The following is a 20,127-nucleotide window of genomic DNA, read 5'->3' as shown; positions in this document are numbered from 1 at the left end:
ATTAATACTGTTTTCCTCTCTTTATGAAAAAGTATAACATGTATCATAATGTCTAGCTTTACTTTTAAATTAGAGCTTTTGGACAATTTTGTAACTTTAAATTCATTATCAGAGGTGGAGAAATCATTAATAAGCTATTAAATATTGATAGTGATTAAAATTACTAGACCATGTGTTTATAAAAGCCATGTTTAATAACAATAAGTTCTATTTGTACTATTTAACTGAAGAAGATGCCCTTTAGCTTTTACTTCTAATTCCAACTTATTGTGGTTTGGAAATAATTTACCTTTTGCAACAAATTACTATTCCCAACATGTTTTTCCCAAATTTTAAGCCTTTCTTTACCACTTCTGAAGTATGACTTAACTTACTCTTTTAAAATTTCCTTAAGAGAAATTTAAAATGTTAATTTTCACCTTGAACCTGTTTGATCAAAAATTGTAGTACATCATTACCACATGAATTGAAAAAGAATAGAATAAAAAACAAAAGTAGTATGATATCATTAGCAAAGTGTCTGATGAGACATTTTAACTACTTCACATTTCTACGCAGTCCAAGCAAGAATAAACCGGTTTCACGGAGCTACCACATTTGTCGTGTTTACTGCAAACTTTGAATTAGCGTTTCTTTTCCTAGCAAGTCAACTCTAAGAAAATGACATTTCATAAGTATAACATTTGTAGGTGACATTCTACATAATCAAGATAATGAGAACTTTTTACAAAATTAAGTTAAAATGCAGAATATCTTTGCAATTACCATTTATCTAAAAGGCTAAAATAGGGAAAATTCAGGAAATTAATGTGCTCATTGATTGATATTATTTTCTTTGAGAAAACCAGAAAAGATTCTATTCCAAGAAATAAGCAATAATAATAATAATAAAAGATGTAATTTATATATTGTGTTTCTTTTAAGTCAAATCACACTTTTACTTCAGAGAGCACAATTCTTACTTTGACATTCATAAACTTCTTTGTCCAGAACAGGACTTCATTTTAAACCATTATTTCAATAGAGTTCAAAATATATAGTCATTTTTCTCCACAGGATGTTTTCATTTAAGTACTTAAGCTGCAAAATGGAAATGACTAAGTCAGTTACAAAGAATGTGTAGCTTATTAAATGCAATCTTAAAATAACTGTGAACAGACACCGACAAACATCTATATCCAAGCCTAAAAGTTATTATATTATTGAGGTCAGCACTGATGTGATTCTCCCATATGGTCAAATTTTATTTACTAAATAATACTGTTAGGAAATCCAACAAAGAAACCATAGAGGATCCTTCAAAAGATGATAATTTTCCAAATAATTTTCCTCTTATTCTTTCCTCTATCGTTTTTAAGTTGTTTGACTTTGGCGATATTTTCTTGACTCCTGTTTCTTCTTTTGCTGTTTTCCCGGCTCCACAATCATCTTCTTCAGCTTCCAGGATATAAAGCACTTGCTAGGACCGGTGAAATGAGGGCCAAAATAACCGTTGTGAGGAAGCTGCTTGAAGTCTTTGCAGCCCATTCCACAATATATTCATCCCAAGCCTTTATATCAAACATCTTTGAATGGGTTTTAGGACAATATGCTTGAGTGGTGATCCCTAACTTTGTTCTAGGATGGTTCGTGAGCTAATCACAATTTCATGATGCTTGGTTGTTTGTTTTCTTTAGTTCTACTGCATCTCTTAAGTAAAGGTTTAAATCCTACTGGAGCCACAGGCCCCAAGGACTTCATTTACCTCTTACCCTCAGCTTTGGCAAGTGTGGGTCCCTGGTCTCACAGCTGGGCAGCGATCACAGAGCACAGAGTCCCCAAAGCAAGGCAGTGACTGTCTCAGCTGGGCACCCAGGCAAAATCATGGCAGCAACTGCGACCTGCGTTTCCTATCTCTGGCCCAGGCCAGGGGCTCAGAATCCCAATTAACAGATTTTATTAAAAGTATGTTATGATGTTTCTACATTTGGTAAGATAATATCAATCCATACCCTGTTTATATTTCGTTAATTTATTTTTATTATAAAAAAATATAATAGAATGTTTAGGTTGTACAGAGTTAGATATGTTCATTTCTCAATTGATTCCACATTGGTATCATTTCTAATAAAAAATACCTTAAAAACTATTGTTTACTTATTTTTATTTTGTTACTTGTATTTATGATTAGATGATTGCTTTTATATTTTATTCCATATATTTTTTCCTCAAATGTTAGCCAATTGCCCCAACATTGTTTTCAGGAAAAAGTAACTCTTTCTCACTGATTTTAAATACTTCATGTATTGCATATTAAATAAAATACATGTCTGCTTATGGGCCTTCTTGCCATTACTTTTTTCAGAACACTAATTTCCAAATAAAAAATCCAATAAAATTCCAGTACTTTCAGAAATTCGGTACTTAAAATGCCTCTTAGACAATAGTCAGCATGCATTAAGTGGTTTTCACAATATCTCTTCACAAACTGTATCCTCCTTTAGACTTTATCCTCACTTGGTCTACTTTTAAAAAAACAAATTAATGTCACTTAATTTTCCTAGGTAATTTTGTATCTCATTTACATATTGATTATAAATCATACCCAACTTTTATAACTGAGCAACACCTTCAATATCACTGAAACATAAAAATTCATTAAAGGTCCTACACTTTTACTGTCTTTTGAGAACTACAATGTCCACAAGGTAAAATAATACTGTTTTTCATGTTCTACTGAAGAAAAAACAGTATCAATTGCTTTTTATATTTTTTCACTTTTAGTAAACAACAGGTGTGACTTACTGTACAAGAGTACCTAAAGCCAGGCAGAGAACATTTCATGTTGTGATTAAAGCTTCTTTAAATGCTTTTCCTGTAATACCAATTCCTCAAAGCTACACCTATAACTTCAACCAGATGCTAATTCTTTGAACTGTAATTAACAGTGTGACACTTATGAAGTAATTTTTAGAATGATTACAGTCACTGTACTTTTATTCTCCAGAAGTGCTAAGTATTGTAATCATCACCTGTTCACGGCGAGTCTTATTGCACCACAGGCTATTAACAGCGAATGGCTCCGTTTAACCGAAGCTTCATTCCTGATGAATTATCAGTAACTGGGTTTTTATGTCCAAAAAACGAACTGTCAAATACTGCTTCTCTTTTATGATGTGAACTCATTCTCATATATAAAATGTGTTTTTAAAAAATCTAATTATTTTGGTGAGTGTGACTCTTCAAAAGTATTTTACATTTGTACAAATAATCTTTTTAAAATTACACAAATAATCTTGGAAATGTGTGTAATTCTCCCTAAAAAAAAAAAACGGATACATTGTAAACCTTTTCATTCTTTATTTTAACATAAGGTAAAATTAACTTGGGAGAGAGGGTGTATGAAGTTTGACCCATGTGTGCATTTATATAAACATTTATAAACCCATGTGTGCATTTATATAAACCCTACTTCTGAAAGGACCAAAACACTAGGTAGAGTAGGTTTTGCTTTTCCCCTTTTTTGCAAATGTAAAATAGACTCTAAAAGGTTGAATAATTTGTCCAATCATGTGTCTCATAATCAGCAAGAACTCAGGTAATCTAAGTAGAAATCTACCAAAGCTTTCAAAGAGGTGATGGAAACTTTCTGTATGACAGTTTTTCTTGGTTGATTAGCTTGATTATGTGATCCACCAGAGCACTGAGCTGACTTCATATTCTTTATTTCTCATAACAGAGAATCAGGGCATGCAGCAGTGTGCAAAGGATAGCCCAGTAGCTCCACGCTAGCATGGGCGAAGCCATCTGCCTGTGCTGAAACTCTGAATTGCCACGTTAAAGCTGAAAGTGACACCAAAGGAGAAGCCTCTTCTGATTGTTCCACTCTGCATTCCAACACCAAGAACCATATACAGCAAACAGTAGGTGCTCAGTAAGTGTTCATGGAATGGCTGGGTAATTTATTTGTTTTTCTATGCCTTATTTTCTACTTTTATGGTGGTAATAATGGTACTGAATGTCTCCTAAGGTTGTTATAAATGGTATCTGAGGTGATATTTTAGAGCATTTAGCACATTATAATCAGCAATAAGTATTAATGATTCTTTAATTCAGAAAATGTTCATTATGCTCTTAATCTATAATGTAATTGGAGAGAGAAGGATTCAAATAGTTCATTGAATGTCAAGGGCATTTACAGTTGAGAAACCATTTTCTCTTTAATCAATGCAAATTACATTTATTGTTGCTCTTTTATTTTGCTCTTATCAATACAAAACCATGTTTACTTTGGGGATGCTATCTTCAGTGATCTCACAACAGTCAAGAAAGGGAGGTACACCAAGGGCTGCAGAGCCTTAGACTGAAGAAGTCCTAAGAGAATTTAATAGGTTGTCTCAGACAAGGTCTAGTATTAGAGGCCATAGCACTCACCTGGTGGTACTACCACCGTAGGTACAAGGAGCCCAGCAAACTACAAGGGCACACATACCATAGACAGGGAAAAATAAAGCAATCTATTTTTTTTCCTTTTCCTCTTCTGATATTTTTTAATTTTTGAATTAAAAATGAGAAAAATTTGAGCCCAAGGCCAGAGAAGGCAGGTCTGAGTAGCAGAGGAGGGAGAACATCAGAGTCCCTACCCTAGGAAACCAAAAGAGTGGCTAGTTGTTTTGGAAGTCGATCACCCAAGTCACCCAAAGTGGGTGTCCAGGACCACATTCCCAAGATAACCATGCTTCCTCAACCTCCTCTCCTGGGAGTGCGTAGTTTGGGTAAGACTTTGGAATGTCTGGAAATCCTGCTTCCACAAAGCCAGGCATCAGTGATGAGGAACATCACCCAGCCCCCGGGCACTCTCTATCCTGGAAAGGTGAAGAGCTTGAATTTAGGCAAGAGAAGAAAAAATTTCTATAATATAATTAATAATTGGAATAATTGCTGATATTTACAAATACAGTTGCTTTTTTTACATTGATCTCAAATGGAGTAATCTTATTAAATATATACATTTAATCTAAACATTTACCTGTAGGTAGCTTTTAGATGTTTTGTGCAGGCACGCATATCTTTTCTGAATAAAGATAGATATATGGTTTCCTTTTCAATTCTTAGATTTTAGTTAATTAACATTGTTATTGCACTTGGTTGGACTCGCGAGTACAATGTCTAATCAAATTTGGGAAAGTGAATATCCTTGAACTGTTCCTTAGATAAGAATTGTTCCTGAGTTAAAATACTCATCTAAGGGGGTGAAATAGGATTTTAACATTCAATATTAACAATTAATATTAAATTAAAATTAATTTTTGCTTTAAATAACATGTTTTATTTTAGTATTTTTATATTTAATCATCATTTTCAAAGCTTGCATGGGTTATTATATTTGAATCTGCCCATTTTCTTACCTCTAATTCTATTTCTTCAGGAGAATTAGATAATAATAATAATACATATTGTTTTTATTATCTAAATGCCCTGGTGTCTTTTACCTAGTTTTAGTGTCTACAGAACAGAATAATCATAGCAGGAGGGAGGTAGGAGCCTGACAGGACCAGGTGACGACAGGCCAAAACCGCCAACAAGCGGCACCAACAGTAACCTCTAGTTGCCCTGGCTGCTCATCAGCACAAGACATTTCCACCAGGGCTATGATAGTTTACGAATGCCATGGCAACGTACGGAAGTCACCACCCATTTCCATGGCAACAACTGGAAATTAGTGCCCATTTTCTATCGATTGATGAATAACCTGCCTCTTTATTTGTATGCCATTAAAGTGGGTATAAATACAGCTGTCAATTGCCCATCACCTGTTCTAGCCACTTTGTTTATGGGCTAGCCTTGCTCTGCAAGGAGCAGTCACAGAACTGTTAACACTGCCACCACCTTAATAAAACTGCTTTCTTCCATCACTGGCTTAATCTTGAATTATTTCCTGGGTGATGTCAAGAATCTGCCCTGCATCAAAAGGACTAAAGATTAACCAGAGACTGCTCCATTTCTCTACAGATTACCTTATAGATTTTTTAACCTCTTTTACTATTTTTTCATAATTAAATCAAGATATTTATATACAACCTGTATGAAGACTGTTGATTATTTGTAAATTTTAATCTACATAATTTGATCATTAGACAGTAAACAAATCAATATAAGGTGCTATTTAAGGAAAGGCAGATGACTTGAATTTCAGCAATACTGCATTATACTCGTATCAATATACTTAGTATCGATAATTCTACAATTGGCCCTTGAACAACATGGGTTTGAATTTATATGCAGATGTTTTAAACTAAATACAAATTCAAAATGCAGTATTTGTGGAATGTGAAACTCACATACAGGGAGGACAGACTTTTTGTCAATGCAGGTTTTCACTGCTGGACTTATGTGCAGATTTTGTTATATACTGGGGGTCCTGAATAAATCCTCCACATATACTGAGAGACGGACTATACTTTATTTGCTTAATTCCTGGACACAGGGAAAAAGCACAGTAAATGTCTCAAAATCTGACCTTTGAAACACATATGAACCCAGAAATCATCCCAAAAGTCATAGTAAACTCCACATGTACAAAAATTTACTTACTCAAAGATTTTTTTAATTAAGTATATTTGTTATAAAACAAAACATTTGCATATAATAATCTATTTTGATACTGTTATCATAGAGAAGTTACTAGATTATAAATCAGTCATCATACTTTAAAAGAATCTTTGTAATTCCTGTAATTCTCATTTCATTTAAGAAACAACTTTGTACGATGCATACACATCCCTAATACCTAAATGACCATATGTTATATATTGTTATATGATTGTTTCTCCATAAGAGTTTCCAAGTTCTTTGTATGCAGTGTCCAAGGCATGATAGTAAATGCTTAATAAATTTTGAAACATGAGTATATTATTTTGTAATATGGTGTTCTTAATTAATTTAAAATGAATTATTTAACTCATCTACATTTACCCAGGTACTATCATTTAAAGGCCTTAAGATGCTTTTGCTCATATTCATGTACATTTCAAATTGTCAAGACATTTTCCAGTACAAGTACAAATAATGGCAAGTAATGTAATTGGTAAAATATTGTGTATATCATTATTTTAAAGGAAAATTAGTACAATTACTCATTTGAATATCTAATGCAAATATGATACCCATAATCATATATCTAATACTCTACGAATAGGTTCTTTCTTAAGTTTTACATTGTTCCTTTTACTTTCTTTTATTTTTTTTACATTTTGAGCTTTCTCCAGAGAACTATTATCCTATTAAAAATAATTCAAGCTGTAAACATCTGTTTATTATCACAATATTTGTCTGAAAATTAATGTGTTCCCACATTAAAAATAATTTTAATATTCAATTACCATGAAGCTCTGTGTATTAACATTTTTGGTTCTGGATTGAGTAACCATTTAAATTATTTGTGGTACAAAATTGATCGAAATAATTATATTACAAATATTAATTGACAAGTTATTGCTGAGAATTTATCCATTAATAAAATAAAATGGATTATTAGTAATTTATTTACCCATTTTTATTACTTATTGCCAAAGTAATAAAAGTATTATCGTTATACATTTCTTTTTCTTTTTCTATTTTATATGTGTTTAGAGTAACTTTGTTCAAATTTCTAGATGAAAAGTCAGATTTTTAGTAGTGTCACTCAATTTTTCCAACTATTAAAAAACAAGACAAAATCATTTAGTGATCTATCATTTAAAATGCTAAAATATATCAAAGATTATTTTATTATTCTTAAATTTGCTAAAAGCTAAAAATTATAATGAACCTGTGTTGTTGAAATAGTCTCTCAGTATTCATTAAACTAATTCGTTTTTCATTTTCTCCTCACCCACACTAAAATTTCAAATTATCTTATAATTTGAACTTCTAGTGATTTTCTGACCCCAGAAAAATGGACTACAGTAAGATTAGTGATGCATTGTATGTGTTTATGTGTGTGTGTAGTAACAGAAAGGCTGAATGTGAAATGGAAAATAAAGCAGCATCTTCATGGTGATCCACAGTAGCCTCTTTGCTTTTATAACAAAAACCTTTTTAAAACAGCCTATCACAGTTCAGAGAAAGTTAATTTCTCTAAAGGTATTTACCTGGGTGCAGCAGCTCACACCTGTAATCCTAGCACTTTGGGAGGCTGAGGAGGGCAGATCATCTGAACTCAGGAATTTGAGACCACCCTGGGCAATGTGGTGAAACCCTGTTTCTACTAAAAATACAAAAATTAGTCAGATGTGGCCTCTAATCCCAGCTACACGGGAGGCTGAGGCAGGAGAATTGTTTGAACCCAGGAGGTGGAGTTTGCAGTGAGCTGAGATCACACCACTATGTTCCAGCCTGGGGTCTCTGCTTACTTATGATATACGTATCTCCAGTTTGATGTTTATCAGTAATAAGTAACTTAAATATGAGGACAGTAGGTTCAGAGTGCTTCAGGGATGCATCATTCAATAAGTAGTCAAATTCAAGAGAATGTCTCCTGGTTCAACTATGAATAATTACGGAAGAAAACATTATTTGGAAAGCATTTTTCAACAAAATCCCATAATGACTATTTTATTGTATTCACGTGGTTTGGCTCTGTGTCCCCAATCCATATCTCATCTCGAATTGTAATGACCGTATGTCAAGGGAGGGACATGGTGGGAGGTAATTGGATCATGGGGTCATTTTCCCCCATGCTGTTCTAGTGATAGTGAGTGAGTTATCATGTGATCTGATAGTTTTATAAGGCAGTTTTCTCTGCTCTCTCTTGCACTTGCTCTCTCGCCTGCTGCCATGTAAGACATGCCTGCTTCCCCTTCCACCATGATTGTAAGTTTCCTGAGGCCTCCCTAGCCATGCAAAACTATGAGTCAATTAAACCTCTTTTTACAAATTACTCAGTCTTGGGTAGTTCTTTATAGCAGTGTGAGAACAGACTAACACATGTATCCTCACAATTAGCCTATGATATTATTCTAGATATTATTCTAATTATCCTTCTTTTTTAGATGAGAAGTGTGCAGTTTCTCATAGCAGCTAAGATGTGGTACTGCTAAGGCTTAAGCCCAGGTTTGTCTGAATCTAGAACCTGTGTTTCTGTTTTTGAACTGACTCTACAACTCTCCTAGAATAGCCATTGTAATTTGGGAGTGTTATGTAATTACTGTCACAATACTAGTTTAAAATTATTTCTATCCGTTTGGAGATAATGATTTAATTAAATAAGTAACATGAATTTCTAACATACTAATTTCTTTAACTTCATAAAGCTCATACATAGAATGAAAATAGTTTATTAGGTATTATTAGTAATAGTATTATATTAAATGAATTATCTGTGCTGCTCTCTTTATACCATTTTAAAAAATTATTCATGGTTGGGCTGGGCACAGTGGCTCACGCCTGTAATCCCAGCACTTTGGGAGGCCAAGGCTGGCAGATCACAAAGTCAGGAAATCGAGACCATCTTGGCTAACATGGTGAAGCCCCGTCTCTATCAAAAATACAAGAAATTAGCCGGGCATGGTGGCAGGCACCTGTAGTCCCAGCTACTCGGGAGGCTGAGGCAGGAGAATGGCATGAACCTGGAAGGCGGAGCTTGCAATGAGCCGAGATCGTGCCCCTGCACTCTAGCCTGGGCAACAGAGTGAGACTCTGTCTCAAAAAAAAAAAAAAAAATTATTCATGGTTATTTCTATAGTTCATGTAATATAAATTTTATTGTAGTACCACTAATTGCATATTATATCTTAACAAGCAATATAACCCATATTCATTTATTCTCCTTAGGATGACAATTTTGTTAGTAAGCACTTTAAATCCTCTATAGCCTGTGAAAAGTAGCATGAAATATATTTGATTATAGAAATCTCACAGTAATCCAGCTAATCTTGGTCTCTCATTTCCCTCATATTCAGGTACCGCCAGCTTTATTATTCTCATACTATACTTTATCCAGTGGATCCTAAAATGACTTCCTCAGCAAACCTTACCTACTACAAAACCAAATGTATTGCAAGCTTAGCTATTTTCCTTTAATTGTTAAATACCTAACTCATAGTCTCCCATAAGGTTAAAACAAAATGTATTTACAAGACTAAGTATATGACATATATATGTATATGTATCCAGAGACATTGTGTGTATATATGCATATTTGTGTGTGTGTGTGTTTGTGTGTATGTGTGTGTGTGTGTTTATATAAAATCATGTGATGCCAAGTACAAGCCATTTGGCATTTGGATCTGGATTCACATTGAAAATCAAACTTAATGGATACAATAGGCTTTAAACACCACCAGGTTTACTTAGCTTTAAGAAATAATACAAACAAAAAACACACAATCTACAACAATATTAGTACAGAGAAGTCCTGTTTTTTAAGCTCAGCTCCCAATACCCCAGTTTCTCCCAATTTTATACTTGTGCCAGGAATGATAAAGAGAGAAAGTTAAGTGTGCGTAGGTACCTCAACCCCGTGAAGTTAAGTCTGGGACATTATCATGTTTCTTACCTAGTTAACCATGTGGCTCACTCAGATATATGTGACTGGCCCTATTCTCCAGATCAGCTGCTTCTCATTAATACCTGTTCTTAATTACTCTATAAAAACCTTGAATATTAATTATAGGTACATGGTTCAGTGCATAGCTCTGGCTGGATTTTCATTTATTTGGTATCAGGTATGAGTAAGCTCCTAATAATTTCTTGAAATCATGATCATATGAGTTTCCTAGGGCTGCTGCAGGATGTACCGTGAATTGAATGGCTTAAAGCAATGTGAATTTATCATCTCCATACTACAGTCCAAAATGTAGAAATCAGGTGTCAGCAAGGTTTGTTTCTTTTGAAGACATTGAGAGAGAATCTGTTTCATGCCTCTCTCTAGTTTCTGGCTTTTTGGCAATTCATGGTGACCCTTGGCTTGTAGACCTATCACTCCAATCTGTGTCTGTCTTCACTTGGCTTTCTGTTTCTGTTTCTTCTCCACTACTTACAAAAATTCTTATAACTAATTGGATTTAGGGGCCACATTAAATCCAGGATGATGTTGTCTCAAGATCTTTAATTATAGCTATAAAGATTCTTTTCCAAATAAGTCCCCATTTTGAGGTTCAGGGTGAACATGAATTTGGCTGAGGGAGTTAATTATTCAACTCATCACAATCATGCAATGAGAATGGCCAAAGGTCAATCCAATGTCCTTAAGTCTAGAGGGAAGATTAATAACACTTTTTAAATATTTTTCTTTTAAGTTATCTTATTTTTAATGAAGTCTTGAGACCACCTGAAATTGATAGGCAATAAGACCAGTAGGTTAGAGTGAAGTAATATGGTAACTAGAAACATTCCATGTGCAGAGAAAGAAATTTTTGTCATTATGCTCAGTTCCATTTTCCCATCGGAAAATGAAAATTAAGAGTACTAGTAATTAAATAAAAATTCCTGGCCGGTCGCGGTAGCTCATGCTTGTAATCCAAGTACTTTGGGAGGCCGAGGCGGGTGGATCACGAGGTCAGGAGATCGAGACCATGGTGAAACCCCGTCTCTACTAAAAATACAAAAAAATTAGCCGGGCATGGTGGCAGGCGCCTGTAGTCCCAGCTACTCGGAGAGGCTGAAGCAGGAGAATGGCGTGAACCCGGGAGGCGGAGCTTGCAGTGAGCCGAGATTGCGCCACTGCACTCCAGCCTGGCCAACAGAGCGAGACTCCATCTCAAAAAAAAAAAATCCTTAATAATTTTTACGAAACAAGGTGGGATCAAAAATCGATGCCTATTTACTCCTGAGACCTACTGTTTTACACAATTTTTAGTTTTTCATAGAAAAACAACATATTCCTCACGATATTTATGCTTATTTTTCCTTTGAAATAGTATGCTGACAAAATATCAGTCTCTAAAACTTTAAGAGTGTGTTTACCTCACTGAATCTTTCGTCTTTTTCTTAGTGAACTTTTTGGATTTTTTTAAATAAATTCAAGCCCTAAACACTGAAATGCTATACCTATGATGAACAATTATTTCCTTAAAAGACAACATGATGAAATGCCAGATGCAGTGTGGTAAGGGAGACCTAACTGCTATGAAATTATTATAGTGCCATGTGATTTATTTTGAACCCCAACCATCATTTCACCATCCTGCTGTCTTCTTTATTGTTAGAGTGAATGCTTTCAGTGACATCTTATAAATCTTTGCTTTGGCCAATATTTTTGCAGTGTCTTAACATAGAAGAGGTATGCACAGCTTTCACTACCTCCAAGATTTAGAGGTATAATTTCAACTTAATGTGAAAAGTTTTAGCTGGGTAAGTTCCATTAGCCTCTTTTGTCAAGAAGGGAATATGCCTATTCATTTTCATGTACAGTTTATATATTGAGCTCCATCAACACATGAAAGGTGTTATGTAGTGTCTGCAAAGATGGGAGTTTATTGTCTTTAACTGAGCTTCCCACATGCGCAAAAGTCTTCTAATAATATTGATCTATATTTCTCTTAGTAAGCAAATGTCAGGTATATAAAAATTTATGGAATAAGGTGGCTTTTTCTCCCTATTAAAACTCCTGTTGTCCAGGTAGCGGTGATTCTACCACTTGCCTCAGGCAAATATGACCTTCTCGCCTTGTCCTCAATGCCTCCCCATAAACTACTCTGGAAAGTATTTGATAAAACAAGTTATACTAAGATCTAAGTGACTTCTAAAACTCACTGTACTGCATAAGTTATGTGTAAGAATAGTTTATAAATTAGAATGTACAGTATCATGTATAATTTTAATATTCCAATTTATGTGTACATTCACATGCAGGCTGGAGGGAGCTATGTAAAAATGTTGACAATTGTCACCTCTGAGTGATGTTTTGCTTTATACATATTTATTTATTTATCATTTTCTGAGTTTTCTACATTGAACCTATACTGCATAAATAGATGCAGGGAGAAGGAAAGCCCCGCTATGCCTGAAAAAACTTGTGCTGATTAAATAATGTTTTTGCATAGTAGCTTAGTAAATGTGATTACATGAAACTTCACTAAAGAATGTTTCCAAAGTGTCCAGGATGGGATGCAATGGCAAATATTCTGATAGCAATATGTTGTCACTTTTGTACTCCATCAGGGTACTGTGTTGGGAAATTATTAGAAGTACTGCCCTTACTATTATTAACTCACAATTTTAGGTTAGCCAAAGAAAAAAATATTATTTTTTAAAAGAAAAAGTAGCTTTGGAATATTTTGGGGGGTTTTTACATACAAATAAAAAAAACTGTCATCTCTGCCATAGCCAGTAAAAAGAGAATTGAGCTGCTATAAGTTACTTTTAAACCCACTCAAAATAATATATTGTTTTTACATTTCTAAATGAGTTATGATAGACCACTATAATTTTAGAAGCACTTTTTCAAATAGAAAAAGTTTGTGAATAGGCAAAGTAATTGCAACCTGAAATGTCTGATGAAACAACTCAAATGTCAAAGGACAGTTTTAAGATGCACATAAGGATATCATAACAATATAATGGATTATTTTATCTTGTAATATTCAATATAGATATCAATTTACTATCTAGATATGGGTTATTTCAATAGCAGCAACGAGATTCTGTCCAGGTTCCAAAATTAGCTAAACTGTTCAGTGTTTTGAGACCTCTATGCCAAGTGAAGCAATTTTCAACAGATGGTTAGTTCTATTCTGTTTTATTCTTTTAATTCTATTCTATTCTTTCTTTTTTTACTCTAGGTTTTATCCTAAAAGAAGAAAAAAAACATAAAATACTGATAATAAAGAAAACATTAACCCAGAATAACGTTTAAAGTTTTTTTTGCATTTTCTCCATTTTTTATTTCATTAAGCTTTCTTCTTAACATCTACTACTCCACTATATGTTTTTGTATTTGAATATGAAAAGCATACACCGTTATGTAGTCACATATATGTACTCTGCTTTCTAATGAGTTAATAAATAATTCATTTAAACAATTCCTTTGACATTCTATCACTGAATGTTCTCTAATATGCCTTTAGATTTAAAGGTCTGTAGGTTATTTACAAACAGATTAAATGAAGAAAGCAGTTAAAAGACTGTAGAATATGGCAAGTTGGATATGCATTGATAGATTATATTTAGGTCTATACTTTCGTAACCAAACTAGAAGTTGTTTTGTCACTAGGAAGACATAAACAATTATATCTAGGGTGTTATGCATGAGTAGAAAATATGTGGGTGCATATGCACATGTATTGGTATTTATGTAAATTAATCTATATCATTATTACAGCTTTAATTTTTCTTAGGATTGTAAAACTAAAACATAAAGAAAATTGTGCCTTCATTTCAGAAGACTTTGTATTTTATTTTCATGGGTGGAAGCTAAACTTTCAGAAATGGTGTGAAAGATAATACATTAAGCAATCAATTAAATTTTTAGATTTTAATCAGAAAAAAATAAGCACGGTAGCTCATGCCTGTAATCCTAGCACTTTGGGAGGCCAAGGTGGGAGGATCACCTGAGGTCAGGTGTTTGAGACCAGCCTGGCCAACATGGTGAAACTCCATCTCTACTGAAAATACAAAACTTTTAGCCAGGTGTTGTGGCACATACTTGTAATCCCAGCTACTCAGGAGGCAGAGGCAGGAGAATTACTTGAACCTGGGAGACAGAGGTTGTAGTGAGCCGAGATCACACCACTGCACTCCAGCCTGGGTGACAGAAGGAGAATCTGTCTCAAGAAGAAAAAAAAAAAAAGGTGATGTTTTGCACTTGGATAGCAATCCTTCAAATATTCAATAATTTTGATTTTCTAATTTACTACTGTCAGTTTCTTCAATTACTGATACCATTAAATTGTACTATATATTACATATATATACATATTTTATATATATATACGTATTTTTATATATATATATATATAATTGTCAGTACTGCATTAATCACTATCAAGTAGTCTAAGTCCAATGCATAGGGCATACATTTCCATGTAACTGCTTGAAATCTATTTTATAGTAATTATTATGATGCATGATATTATCTTAACAAATTATTCCCAAATTCTTTTAATGAAACTGCTTTCTTACCATTCCAGTACACTTCTTCTCCATAAAGTTTCAGGTTAACATAAGTTCTCAGGAGCAATAAATAAGTTGAATAAATTTCATGTGAATTCTGACTCAAATGTTGATCATATCATTAGTGTATAAATAAAAATGAAATATGTGCATTTTACAATGAATACCTTTTGTGACTTTCAGTATTTCTTAAGACATTGTGGTCCTCCTAAGATGATCAGTAACTCTATATATCACTAGCACTGATGCACATGGTTGTCCCTAACTAACAAACTGAGATTATATAGATAAGTAAGTGATTTACAGAAAGACATTAATATCACTAACTACATTTAAACATAAGTAATATTTTTTAAAATTAAAATAGTAGAATTAACAGTTCTTTACAGAATCATTCTTTTAAAACATTTATGAAAAATGTGTTAAAGTTCTTATATTGGAAACGTTTTCACAAATATAAAGTGATTGCATGATTTCCATACGTGTTTACTTGACTGTGTAGAGCAGGGTTCTATTGAGTGCCTGTAAACTTTTACTCCTAAGACATCCACCAATCTAAGGAAAATATCCAGATCTTCCACACCTGCCAAGTACAACAGAGCCTGCTATTTGAATCTACAAATCCATTCTCCCATATTCCTTGTAGCAATAATATCTCCAAGTTGTATATGGATAGGTGATCATCCAGCAAGAGTATGTCACTCTCGAGTCTCTACTTACCTAATCAGAACTGACAACAAAGAACTTAAAGATAAGATCAATCTGTAGACCACATTTTGAGTAACTTCATTCTGTATTGCCTACTCTCCCACCTTCTGACCATCCTGAGAAATAGACCTTCTTATTCATGGTCTGCAAATATATTGAAAATTATTGCTTCTTTTTCGTGTATTTTCGTAAGTTTTTTCATAAGTTGGAAAAGTAAGGCTTAGATTAGTTTAACTATCATTTCTGTATGATTTCTGTTCGATAATTATGAAAAAAGTTCTGGTCTGATTATGCTAACAAGTAGGATACATTTGCAGATTCAGTATACTTGAACATAAATGAACTTAGTGTATACACTTCAAACCTTATTAGTTATGTGACTTACAATACTTCCTGCATTTAGGCAAGAAGAGGGAAAACATTCTTTAGTGATAAATCCAAAAATACCTGTGTAATTCTATTTACCATTTTGATTCCAAATAAATATGTATAACTATAAATACACTATAAGTACATTTTTTTTTTTGAGACAAAGTCTCACTCTGTAGTCAGGCTGGAGTGCAATGGCACGATCTCGGCTCACTGCAACCTCCACTTGCCAGATTCAAGCTATTCTCCTGCCTCAGCCTCCCGAGTAGCTGGGACTACAGGTGCCCACCACCACGCCCAGCTAATTTTTGTATTTTTAGTTGAGATGGGGTTTCACCATGTTGGCCAGGATGGTGTCGTTCTCTTGAGCTCGTGATCTGCCTGCCTCAGACTCTCAATGTGCTGAGATTATAGGCATGAGCCACCGCACCTGGCCATAAGTACACATTTTTAACTGCAAATTTAAAGCATCGTTCAAAAAGTAAAAATGAATATTTTATCTCTCTGAGATGCAAACCCAAAAATTTATATCAGACTACATACACAATATTTTGCATATTTTTGATGGAGATTACTTAATTCAATCAATAATCAAGGTCACACTTGGCATATTAATTGGGTAATTTCAATTGTAGCATGCTGAATCCAATCAAGTTTGAATATTATATAGTGGCTTTTGTCAATAAAAAAGTGAAATTGAATGGAAAACTCCAAATGAAACTTCTAAGAGGAAGAGCATTTAATAAAGTAAATGACTATAATTCTGAGATTTAAAATGCTGTTTCTTCTTAGAGTAAATCTATCCATAAAATAACACATTTACATAAGCATATGTGTTTTTTTGCTTTGCTTATTTTTTTAGAGGCATTGTATCACTCACTGTCAACCAAGCTGAAGTGCATCGACACAATCATAGCTTACTGCAGCCTTGAACTTCTGAGCTCAAGAGATCCTCCTACCTCAGCCTCCCCAGCAGCTGGGACTACAGGTGCATGCCACTGTGCATGACTAATTTTTTTATTATTATTTTTTGTAAAGACAGGGTCTTGCTGTGTTGCTGAGTTTAGTCTTGAAATCCTGGATTTAAGTGATCCTCCAGCATCAGCCACCCATAGCTATTACAGCATAAATTTGTTTTTTAGAAACACATTTATTTCCAATTTAAATTTTTAATGATATTTTTCTTCAAAGAATAAGATATTTAAGTTAAATATAATTATTATGTATCATTGTTTGACGCTGGAGAGGTACTTCATTGTTAAACTAAGATTATCCATGAAGATTTCACTTCTGTATCTGATATATAAGGTTTTAGAATGTATACAGATTAATGCTTCAGAAGACATAAAACATGAGCTCCTTCATGAATAAAATGACGTTATATTGCTTAAGCAGACATTATCAAAAAGTTCAACCTCTGAAGTATAAATGCATTAACTTGCTGCTAACATTTTACCTTCTACTTAACCTGAACTTTCTCTAAGAAAATTCAGTGAAGTCAAAGTATGTTTTGGTACAGGTCATATCTTTTTTTCCTTTTAATGAACAATTCACCAAATACTCAACAAACTAACAAATAAACTAATAAAGAAAATGGTTAACTTGTGCTTTATTGCACAAATGCAACATAGACATAAATCAAACATCCTATCTTTCTAAAGTAAGATCTGGGCATTATGTTTAGTAAAATTCTCTTACTAATCTAGGACTTGATGTTAGACCTCTAATTTAATGTGTATTACATGCAAGACGTATGTTCTTCCGAAGTTTGTATAGCCCATATCCCAAGACATACTTGTTTAAGCTCTGAATTAATGTTTCTCATTAATGGACATAGTTTTAATTATTGTAATTAATGATGATTACCAGATTGTTTTGAAAAATTACAATGAAATTTAAATCATCAAATTTCATTTCTTAATTTCTGGAGCCTCCTAATTGCAGAATGCAGGAAACCAATTTCCTTGGGATGTAGGAAAATAACAGGGACGCGAAAGGGATTTGTCAAGAGTTGCTATGTCATTAATTAGAAAGTGAGATTACAATTTAGATTGATAGTAGGAACAATAACCATAGCCACAGCCAGAAACATTTCTCCTGGGGAATTACCTGAAATCATCAAAGATATTTATCCTCAGGGGAAAGACACCTAGTTGTGTCATTAAATTGTTAGCATCGGCCAGGCGCCGTGGCTCATGCCTGTAATCCCAACACCTTGAGAGGCCGAGGCAGGCAGATCACGAGGTCAGGAGATCAAGACCATCCTGGCTAACACGGTGAAACCCTGTCTCTACTAAAAATACAAAAAAATTAGCCAGGCGTGGTGGCAGGTGCCTGTAGTCCCAGTTCCTTGGGAGGCTGAGGCAGGAGAATGGCGTGAACCCGGGAGGCGGAGCTTACAGTGAGCCGAGATCGCGCCACTGCACTCCAGCCTGGGCTACAGAGTGGGACTGTCTTAAAAAAAAAAAAAAAAAAAAAAAAACCACAAAAAATTGTTAGCATCTCTTTTAGAGAACTTTCTTTTTCATCTCTGAACTTCTGGCAGAGAGTAGTTCTCAAATTTTTCTCAAATCCCTTGAGAAAAAGTTTATCTAGAAGGGGAAGATGTCACTTACTGAGAAAGAAATGAGTTGAATCCTGGAGAGGTCTCAGAGTGCCCTTAGGTACTAAGGGCAAATCAAACGTAAAAACGTTTGGTGAATGAGCACATAGCTTTCTGGAAACGTCTTTGAAATAGGCTGGAATAGATACTGAACCTTTACTTGTGAAAACTTCATTCAGGAAACCGGAACTGAATAAAGGTTTATCTGATTTTGCATGATAAAATGTTGCTACGCAAGACTACATGCAAATCAGCCAAAAAGGCTGTTTGATCTGAGTCACCACTGGTTTTATGTGGCTTCACATGGAGGGTTAAGTCTTGCGGCTTCCAGTTTTTAAACCCCACTTTCTCCGTACCAGCTTTACTTTTAAATTTTCAAATATTAGAACTCAAAGTACATGATTTTGTTGAAAATATTGTTTTGTTTAGAAAAACAAAGAAAACCGTTGATCTACTATATCCTCTTCCTTTGATAAATAAGGAAAATGGGGCACAGAAATGCGAAGTGACTTTCTCAAAGACGCTTCCAACCAGCTATCGGCAGAATCAGAATATTCTGTTCCTTGAAAATCTCCTTCCCTCCCTGCACTTCAGAGGTGCTTCATCAGTTTATGGATACTAAAATTGAAAAAGAGCTCATGAGACCGTGAAGAAAACTTATTTCTAGCTTTATGATAAAGATTAGAAAATCAAGCCTTGAAAGCGAAGTGCTTTTCCTGTGTTCACACTACTAGTTAATGGTGGAGAGGGTGACAAAGACCATAGCACAAGGCTTCCATAATGGAGCTCCCCAGTACCTTTCACGTCTGACTCTTCAGTTGTCAATAACTCCTGACTCTTTAACCTCCAGTTTCTTTGGTATCTGAATAAGATGTGAAGCTCTGGAAATACAACTTTTTAAACCTTTCTTGAAAGAAAGGCATGTCTCTTTGAAGAGAGAACACTGGGAGCAGTCTTTTCTTCACTGCGCTTTACACGCAAGAAGATTCAGATGCAAAATGTTTATTTAGATGCTAGACCTGTATCATCGTGATGTATGTGATCTCTAGAGGATCCTTTATCTGTTAAATAAGGCAAAACAATACTAGCCCTTTGGAAAAGTCAACTTTTAGAATAAAAATGATATTTTTTCACTGCATAATTGCACAATTTTACTTGACTTGTTTTAGGGCTTCATTTCTATTTTTTAAACACGTGTTATTCCAACCTCATCCTCTTTTACTCATTCTCATTCCCTCAGCTCTAACTAAACTGGATGTTAGAGCTTGTCCCTATCTCCGTATGTCTTGTCCAACCTGTTATTTTTCATTTTGTCTTTTTGTGGATATATATATAATAAATATTTATATATATAAATTTATAAATTTATATAAATA

At 34.1% G+C, this 20,127-nt stretch overlaps 1 pseudogene; it reads right to left on the bottom strand.

Moving 5' to 3' along the window:
* Nucleotides 1–1,298: 1,298 nt before the first annotated feature.
* Nucleotides 1,299–1,565, bottom strand: LOC116457980 (small integral membrane protein 15-like; annotated as a pseudogene).
* Between the last annotated feature and the right edge of the window lie 18,562 nt (nt 1,566–20,127).

The sequence above is a fragment of the Hylobates moloch genome, unplaced genomic scaffold, assembly GCF_009828535.3.
Source record: "Hylobates moloch isolate HMO894 unplaced genomic scaffold, HMol_V3 SCAFFOLD_18, whole genome shotgun sequence".
NCBI classification, from domain to species: domain Eukaryota; kingdom Metazoa; phylum Chordata; class Mammalia; order Primates; family Hylobatidae; genus Hylobates; species Hylobates moloch.
The sequence above is the reverse complement of the archived record's forward strand: the minus strand, read 5'-3'. Positions and strand labels throughout refer to the sequence as shown.